Raw genomic sequence first — 9,994 nt, forward strand, 5'->3', positions numbered from 1 at the left:
GGTTTTAGGATTTAAATTTCATCAGAATAAACCTTTAATCTTTTTTTTTTAGGCCTTGCATTTAATCATGAAGTATTCATGCCCTACTAATACATTTTTTTTCCTACTCCCATGATGTTGCCCTTACTTTGCCCCTACGCCATGACTGATTGACTGATTATATGCCATCAAGTTGGTGTCAATTTATAGCTTATAGAACTTATAGAAAATAAGCTTAATGGATCATCAAACAAATCAACCCAAAGTTCTCACATGAGGCACAAAGGATCAGACTCAAATTATGCTACTTTGATAAAGGTTCTAATGCTGGGAAAGGTGGAAGAAAGAGAAGAAGACAACCAGCAGCAAGATGGATGGATTCACTTTCAGTGGCAATGAATGCATTGTTGAGAGTCTTTAAAGAACAGATTAGTGATGATTGCTGGGAGTCAAAAATGACTTGATGGCATATAATCAGTCAAATCAGTCAAATCTCCCCCATCACAGGTAATTACTTTAGCAATCCCTTTTCCTTCTCATATATATTTCATATAATTTGTGAGGGACACAAAAAGCAACATAGAGAAATCCAGGCAACTCTCATAGTTGAACAAAGCAGTTAAAAGACAAGCGGTAGTAGATGCAAGCATTTCATATTGAGTCGTCAGTACCAAACTTACAATAACATGGTTAAAAATCAACATAGAGCATAAAGTCCAGTGAGAGCATTAATTAGACGTATAACGTGTGTGAACACCAAACATTATGCCCATTGTGCAAGTTGACATACAGTTGTTTCGGCACACACAAGAGAGGCAAGTGTGCAGAAACAACTGTATGTCAACCTGCGCTTTTCATGAGCAGAAGGTTTGTCACTGGTTGCTGTTCACACACGTTATATCTCTAATTAATGCTCTCACTGGACTTTATGCTCTATGTTGATTTTTGTGCTCCAAAAGCCAACATGGGTTTGTCAAAAACAGATCATGCCAACTAATCTTATTGCATTCTTTGACAAAGTGACAAACTTAGTGGACCAGAGGAATACTGTCAATATAATTTACTTGGACTTCAGTAAGGCATTTGATAAAGTAGACCATAACCTACTACTAGATAAAGTAGAAAAATGTGGGTTAGAAAGCATCACCACCAGATGGATTCGTAACTGGCTGACCAACCGCACTCAACGTGTAGTCCTCAATGGAACTGCATCTACATGGAGGGAAGCATGCAGTGGAGTACCCCAAGGCTCTGTTTGAGGCCAGTACTCTTCAACATCTTCATCAATGACTTGGACGAGGGGATAGATGGGGAACTCATCAAATTTGCAGATGACACCAAGCTGGCAGGAATAGCTAACACTCCAGAAGATAGGCTTAAGATACAGAAGAATCTTAACAGATTTGAACATTGGGCGTTATCTAACAAAATGAAATTCAATGGTGAAAAAAGAAAGGTTCTACATTTAGGCAAGAAAAACAGTACAGTAGGTACAGTATTTGTGCTACCTTGCTCAACTGTGAGAGGGAGTCCTAGTGGACAACCATTTAAATATGAGCCAGCAGTGTGCAGCAGCTGCCAAAAAAGCCAATACAGTTCTAGGGTTCATAAACAGAGGGATAGAATCAAGATCACGTGAAGTATTAATATCACTTTATAATGCCTTGGTAAGGCCACACTTGGAATACTGCATCCAGTTTTGGTCGCCGCAATGTAAAAAAGATGTTGGGATTCTAGTAAGAGTGCAGAGAAAAGCAATAAAGATGATTAGGGGATTGGAGGCTAAAACATATGAAGAACGGTTGCAGGAACTGGGTATGTCTAGTTTAATGAAAAGAAGGACTAGGGGAGAGATGATAGCAGTCTTCCAATATCTCAGGGCTGCCACAAAGAAGAGGGAGTCAAACTATTCTCCAAAGTACCTGAGGGCAGGGGAAGAAGCAGTGGGTGGAAACTAATCAAGGAGAGAAGCAACTTAGAACTAAGGAGAAATTTCCTGACAATTAGAACAATTAATCAGTGGAACAACTTGCCTCCAGAAGTTGTGAATGCTCCAACACAGGATGTTTTTAAGAAGATGTTGGATAACCATTTCTCTGAAGTGGTATAGGGTTTCCTGCCTAAGCAGGGGCTTGGACTAGAAAATCTCCAAGGTCCCTTCCAACTCTGTTATTCTAAAACCTAAATTGCAAATAGCTGGCCCATGAAAAGAAAATCTTATTTACAAGTTTTGTTTGGCTGCCCAACACAACCAAAGTAACTTTTGGTGGCTTCACCAAACTTCAACATAAGTTGAAAATACAAAACCATAATACATAAACTGATAAACAATAGTAAAATAATTAAATGGCAATCCAAACAGAAATAATACTCTTATCCAATTGGGGCTCCAACCTATCATGTCCTGGGAAAAGACCAAGGTACTGGCAGTTTTTCTAAAGGCAAAACGCAGAATATTAACTCCCTCTTTTCCATGGACCTATTCTGGCATCTCCCTTCCTCCTTCAATCCTCTTGAAAGAAAGCTCAACCATGCACATCTCAAACACTATGAAGATGCTGTCAGTGTTCCAAGTAATGCACCCATAGAAGTCAGAACTCCGAAGCAGGCAAATTCCTCAAAGAACAGTTCTATTGGATACATCATATTGGCACAACTGGTGAAAGCCGACTCTAAAAGTTCCCACAGCTTTCATCTAATTAAAAGTAAAAGTTTCCCTTTTCCCCCAGATCACTGGTCAAGCTGCCCAATCCAGTTGCTGGCCGGTTGCCTGGTTACTTGCTCCTCTTCTAGCCAGCCACCTGTCAGAATGTCCTTGGTTCCCACAGGAAAAAAATATTGTTTTGGCTACAAAACCCCATTTAACTATCCCCCCCCCCCAAGATGGCCTCAGTCAGGTTTACTTAAGGTTGACAGATGTCATATCAAGCTTGGTGTTTGCATTCCTAGCGAGTGTAACTATTGCCCTAAAGGTATCCAATATTTATTCTTACTTCCTTAAAATTGTTGTGCCAACAAAGTATTTTGTTTTGCATGCAAATGAAAAACAGATCATTACTCAGCTGTGTTTTTAGGAAATGCGATGTTATTCCATCAGCAGTTTTTCTAACTTGTGATTCTCCAGATACACAAGGGTGAAACTCCTGTTAACACTAGCAATTACAGTTGAACTCAAGTGGAGATTGAGGAAGCCTATATTAAGCCAACAGGATTTCCAGCCATCTTGCAAGATGATGGTCAAAGGATAAGAAACAAAAACAGTGTCTTGAAAGTTAAGGGGAAAAAAGCCTTTATGGAAATTCTCAATCATTCAGGTCATGGTTATCCCAAAGTTGTTTTTTTTTTTTCAAAAGGCAATTGAGCTTTGGTTTTTTTTCCCCTCTGAAAATGTTTTGCTTCTCATCTGTTCTTGGATGAGAAGCAAAATGTTTTTTTCTTTTAAAAAAGAAAAACCAAGAAAGTCCAATTGCCTTTTGGGGGAAAAAAAAGCATCTTTGGGCCTAAGAAGATATTATTTATGAGGTTTGGATTCCTTAATCTTGATCTACAACACTGTTTCCATGATGGACCTCTTGGCAAAAATGGACTGCAATCACTGGAAAAAATATAGATTTGGAAAGGGAAACCCTAAGCTTTTCAAGACAGTTTTAAACTGAATTTGGGAGAAGGACAGAGCCATAGACTTTAATAGTGATGGACTTTGATCAGACTAAGTCAGCATAAAGACCAGTGGTGAGTTGCCCCAGGTTCGCACCGGTTCTATAGAACTGGTAGTAAAACCGGTGGGAGGCTCAGCCCACTGACCCTGACGTCATCAAAACTGCTTCTGCGCTTGTGCGCTTGTGTGTGGCCCCATTGCGAACCAGTAGTAAAGGTAAGTAGAACCGACACCTGATAAAGACAGATTTTAGACATGATGGAATGGCAATTAGACCATCTCTGACTTCCAAGAGATATATTTTGAAGAAGCCAACTTTACAGTACAGGTAGTCCTAAATCTTACAACCATTTGTTGAGTATTTAAAATTATAGTGGCACTGAAAAAAGTGACTTATAATAGTCCTTACACTTACAACTGTTGCAACATCCCCACAGCCACAACCACCCCAGCCAGCTTCCAACCAACAAAGTGAACGGGGCAGTCTGGATTCTCTTAACGATGCATGGTTCACTTAACAACTGCAGTGCTTAATAGAAGTAGGAAAAAAAGGCAATAAAATCAGGTGCATCTCATAACCACCTTGCTTAGCAATGGAAATTCGGGTCCCAATTGTGGTTATAAGTTAAGGACTACCTATCTCAGGACAATTACTGTAGATACGTAAATCAACTTGTACTGTGATGCAAAATCTATAAGAGCATTCTCATCTACAGTTATGCACAATTTCAAGTGGTCCAAATCCGTTGAGAAACTTACAGGTTCACCATTATAGAATAGAATAGAATTTTTTATTGGCCAAGTGTGATTGGACACACAAGGAATTTGTCTTAGGTGTATATGCTCTGAGTGTACATAAGGAGAATAAAATACATTCATCGAGAATAAAAAAATACAACACTTAGTGATAGTCAAGGTTACTAATAAGCTATCAAATCGTACTAGGAAACAAATAAAAACAATATAATTGAAAGACACAAGAAACATGGTTATAGTAATAAGAGATAGATACTAGTAAGGAAGAGAAGAATAATAGTAATACAGTCTTAGTAAATTATTTGACAGTGTTCAATGGGAATTAATGGGAATTAGTTGTTAAGCAGATTGATGGCATTCGGGAAAAAACTGTCCTTGTGTCTAGTTGTTCTGGTGCGCAGTGCCCTATAGCATCATTTTGAGGGTAGAAGTTGAAACAATTTATGTCCAGGATGTGAGGGGTCTGTAGATATTTTCACAGCCCTCTTTTTGACTCGTGCAGTATACAGATCCTCAATGGAAGGCAGGTTGGTAGCAATTGTTTTTTCTGCAGTTCTAATTATCCGTTGAAGTCTATATCTGTCTTGTTTGGTTGCAGAGCCAAACCAGACAGTTATGGAGGTGCAGATGATAGACTCAATAATTCCTCTATAGAACGGAATCAGCAGCTCTTTGGGCAGTTTGAGCTTTCTGAGTTGGTGCAGAAAGAACATTCTTTGTTGTGCTTTTTTGATGACGTTTTTGATGTTAGGTGTCCATTTTAAGTCTTGAGATATGATAGAACCTAGAAACATGAAGGACATTGATACTGTGTTGTCTAGTATTGTAAGAGCTGGTAGTATAGGAGGTTTTCTTCTAAAATCCACCACAATTTCTACAGTTTTGAGTGTATTTAGTTCAAAAATGTTCTGGTTGCACTACAAGGCTAGGTGTTTTGTTGTTTTTTTTAAATTTGATTTATATGCCGCCCTTCTCTGGAGACTCAGGGCGGCTTACAATGTGCTCAGCAATAGCCTTCATCCTTTTGTATATTTATACAAAGTCAGCTTATTGCCCCTACAAACTGGGTCCTCAACTTCCCATCTGTATGCAGATTCATCATTGTGTTGAATGAGGCCAATCACTGTTGTATCATCTGCAAACTTCAGTATTTTAATAGAAGGATCTAGAAGTGGAGCGAGCACACAGCCCTGGGGTGCTCTTGTGCTAATTGTGCAGGTATGTGATTTTGCCTAACTTCATCTGCTGCTTCCTATCTGTTAGGAAGCTTATGAACCATTTACAAGTGTGGTCAGGAACAGGTAGCTGATTTAGTTTAGTTAGAAGAATATCTGAAATGACGGTATTGAATGCTGAGCTGAAGTCTACAAAGAGGACCCTTGCATAAGTCTTTGGAGATTCAAGATGTTGTAGGATGTAGTGCAGAGTCATATTAACTGCATCATCTGTCAATCTATTTGCTCGGTAGGCAAATTGCAAGGGGTCTATCAGCGGATCCGTGATGGTTCTCAGCTGGCCGAGCACTAGTCTTTCAAAGGTCTTCATAATTACAGATGTTAGAGCAACATCTGAAGTCATTCAGTTCCTTAATGGAGGGTTTCTTGGGCACTGGGATGATAGTAGAGCATTTGAAGCAAGAAGGAAAATAGCACATCTCTAGTGATTTATTAAAGATGCGGGTGAAGATGGGGGCCAGTTGGTCAGCACAAGTTTTTAAACAAGAAGGCATTATCTTGTCTGGACCTGGTGCTTTTCCTGGCTTTTCTCTGTAAAATAGGCTTTGCACCTCATTCTCTGTAATCACCAGAGGTGGTGGGCCCAATGGAATAGAGTAGGTTGTAGGAGGCTTAGCTGTTGTTGGTGTGTCTGAGATGGGGATTGTGGAGTTGGGTGGCAGTAGTTTTCTCTCAGACCTGCAATAAAACACATTCAGGTCATCTGCCAGTTGTTGATTTCCTTCAGCTTGGGAAGAAGGTTTGCTGTAACTGGTGATATTTTTAAGAATTTTCCACATGTTTCCTGGTTCATTTGTTGAGAACTGATTCCTTAGCTTTTCAGAGTAGCTTCTTTTTGCTGCTCCGATCTCCCTTATTAATACATTTGTGGCCTGATTGTACAGCATTCTTTTGCCTTTTCTGTAGGCTTCCCTTTTGGAACGACATAGCTGCTTAAGTTTAGCTGTGAACCAAGATTTATTGTTACTGTATATTCACAGGTTTCTGGTTGGCACACATAGATCTTCACAAAAAATGACATATGATGTTACAGTATCTGTGAGTTCATCCAAATCTGCAGAAATATCTTCAAATACATTCCAATCAGTGCAGTCAAAGCAAGCCTGTAGCTTTAGCTTTGCCTCCTCAGTTCAAGTCCTCACTGATTTAATTGTTGGTTTCATGGTTTTAAGTCTTTGTCTGTAAGCAGATACAAGGTGAATCATTCAATGATCAGAGAATATTAAGAATATTAAGATCTCACACATCTTAATATTCCCAACCAGTGTAGGAAGTTAGCACCCACCCTTTTCCTGGAAGAATGAAATATTTTAGGAAATGTTAAAAAGGCAGAATATTATATTTCCCTGGATGAGAAATGGAGAAATATGTTTTAAAAGACAAGCAGCTTCCTGCCTCCCCCCACCACACCTTTGTTAATGGGCCAGAGGCAGAAACTCAATCTTTGACAATAGGACCTCATCTGCAAGACAATGGGACCCATCTAGGACAGAGACTCACCACATGGCACCTGGGAAGATTGCATCAGCCAGCAAGGCTAGGTAAGACCCCCACCCCTTGGAAGTCTGACAACCAATCAGGATACTCTTTCTGGGCCCCAGGAAGTTCAAAGCCAGAGAGAGCATAAAACCCGGAGACTCGTTGTATTTGCCCCTTTTCTGTTCAGGAACTCAAGCCATGTGGTCCTGTCCACCATTAGACCATCTTTCCAAGCAGTCTCCATGTTTTCAGTATCTTTTTCCCCACTTGGAGCAGAACCCAGAGGATATTTCTTCCCACACCAGAGAAGGGACTTTACCCTAGTCCAATGTAATGCAATACCTTCAGCATTCCTAGCTGGAAAATACAAAAAGATACCACAACCTTTAGGATTACGCCCTTGTGACTCAGGACATGTGGAAACAATGGAACATGTTCTTTTGTACTGCCAGTTTTACACAGCATCCTGAAATGCTCTAATTGCCCCACTCCTGGCTAGTAGAACAGGATATAATGACCAGCAATACAAGCAATTCTTACTTTCTGATAATGATGTGAAATAACATATAAAATTGCCAGGTTCTGTGTAGTGGCATATAAAATTAGACAAAAGAATAATTAAGAGCAATTGAATTTGTTTGAGCAGGGAATGGCTCTTCCTTAGCATTACCCACTGGACATTTCTTTAAATGTCAGCTATTGTATTGTACTTTCCTCAGATTTGTCAGGGGCTTCATAATTCTAAATTTTAGGTTAGTTTTAACTAATAAGAAGGATGCTTTTTAGCATATTTTTATGTATCACTCCTACCTATTTATTATTAAATATTCTGGATTTTCAAAAAACACATTGTCCTCTTTTTTCTTTCTGCTGGTTAATGACAGTAATAAAGTTATTCCAATTTTTGTTTTTGATTTACAGACTCAATCCCAATAAAGTTTCAAAGAGCAGGCAGAAGCATGGTTAGGGCACAGTCCAGAGGTCATAGAACTGTCATAGATAGACAGCTGGTTTGGTTCAAGGCACAGGGATAAATAAATGTCCCAGGCTCCATGGGCAGAGAATCCAGCGAATAGATTTGTTGTTCCCAGTAAAGTAGGTGGCTCTAAAATATCAGATGCAGGCAATCACTGAAAACCTTTTCCTCCCAAGGAGCTGTAGCTCTTTGTCCAGCTCTTTGCTTACTCCTACATGCTTTGGGGCTGGGAACGAGATCCTGAATCAGACTCCTCATCCTATGCTGCTTCCAGGGCTCCAAATCAGCCTCATGTGTCTCCCTGCTGCTTTCTTAGGCAGGCTGTTGTTCCACAGAATTACCTTCCTCAGACTCCTCAGAGCCAGGGCTAGCCATAACAATCCCAGAAATACTGTGCTTTTCACTCCCAGTTCCCATAGGTGGTCCAGAAAGATACCATGTTTGATGATATTGAAAGTCACTGAGAGATCAGGGAGAACTAGGGTAGTAACACACTCTCCCCTCAATTAATGCATAGGGTAAAGATAACAAACAGAAGAATATAGGTAAGAAAATATTCTCTGTTTCTGCTATCTGATGGGAATTTTAAATTATTTCATCCATTGCATGAAAGCGGTGTTGAGAAGACAAAAAAAAACTAATGTTCTCTAATCAGGACCACAAAGACCAAACTCCCTAGTCTTTGTTCCAATGGCAATCCTCGAGGCATAGAATCAGCTAAGAGCTGTGGAGATAGACTCCCAATCAGGATACCCCTTACATGTCAGCAATTTTGGGAAATGAATATTGTACCCGTCATGCCTGGTGAGGCCTTGGTTGTGAAAGTTAACTCCCCTCAAAGTTGTTTTGTTCAGTTCTGTTATTGATCACAGAAGACAATTCCAATAGAACCAACATTCTAGGTTTTCAAATTCCTTGTGGCTTTTGAAAACCCGGTCCTGTCCATGTGTGTAATAAGAACTCCCAAGTTCTTGTTGCACCATTTTGTTCTCATTGTTCCCTCAAAAAACAGGTTTTTGAGTCATCAAAAAATTGCCCAGCCCTAAACAAATGATTAGGAATCTAATAAGCATTCCATGAGGAAATGAGAGGAATCAGCTCAAAAGCTAGAAATTCTAACTGGAAGTATTCAGTGGTGGGATTCAAATAATTTAATAACCGGTTCTCTGCTCTAATGATTTCTTCCAACAACCAGTTCACCAAACTGCTCAGAAAGTTAACAACTGGTTCTTCCGAAGTGGTGCGAACTGGCTGAATCCCACCACTGGAAGTATTATGATACTTTATGTTAATGTATTTTATTTAAAACTTATATTTAAGATTGCTCCTATGAATCTCAGAAAATGGGATGTGTGTCTCTATGTCAGGGGTGTCACACTCAATTTCATTGAAGGCCGCATCAGGGTTGTGTTTGATGTGGGGGTCTGGAGTGGGCATGGCCAGGGTGGGCATGGCCAGCTCAACATTACTCGTGTCAGGGGTGCCTGTGATGGTCTGAGCGCTCTGCCAGAGAAAATGGACTCCTGAATTCCGTTTTCAGCTGCAATGGCCTCCTGCAACCCTCTGCCGGTGAAAACAGAGCTTGGGAGGGCACATGCAGCCCTCCCAAGCTCCGGTTTCACTGGCAGAGGCACTGCGGGCCAGTCCTTCGCTATTTCCAGGGTGGCCCTGCGGGCCAGATCTAAGCTTCCCGTGGGCCACATCCGGCCCTCGGGCCTTGAGTTTGACACCCTGCTCTATGTGAATACATGCCTTTGAGTGAGTCTTGACTCCTGATAACTGCCCAGGCTAGCCCCTGCAGTTTTGACAATATTTCAGAAATAAGGTTTGTCACTATTTGCTTCCTAGAGCTGAGATAGAATGACGACCCAACTGGCTTTTCCCTAAGGCTAGTCTAGAACTCACAATCTT

This window comes from Pantherophis guttatus, chromosome 2 (genome assembly GCF_059756535.1).
Source record: "Pantherophis guttatus breed Tessera chromosome 2, ASM5975653v1, whole genome shotgun sequence".
In the NCBI taxonomy this organism is placed as follows: Eukaryota; Metazoa; Chordata; class Lepidosauria; order Squamata; family Colubridae; genus Pantherophis; species Pantherophis guttatus.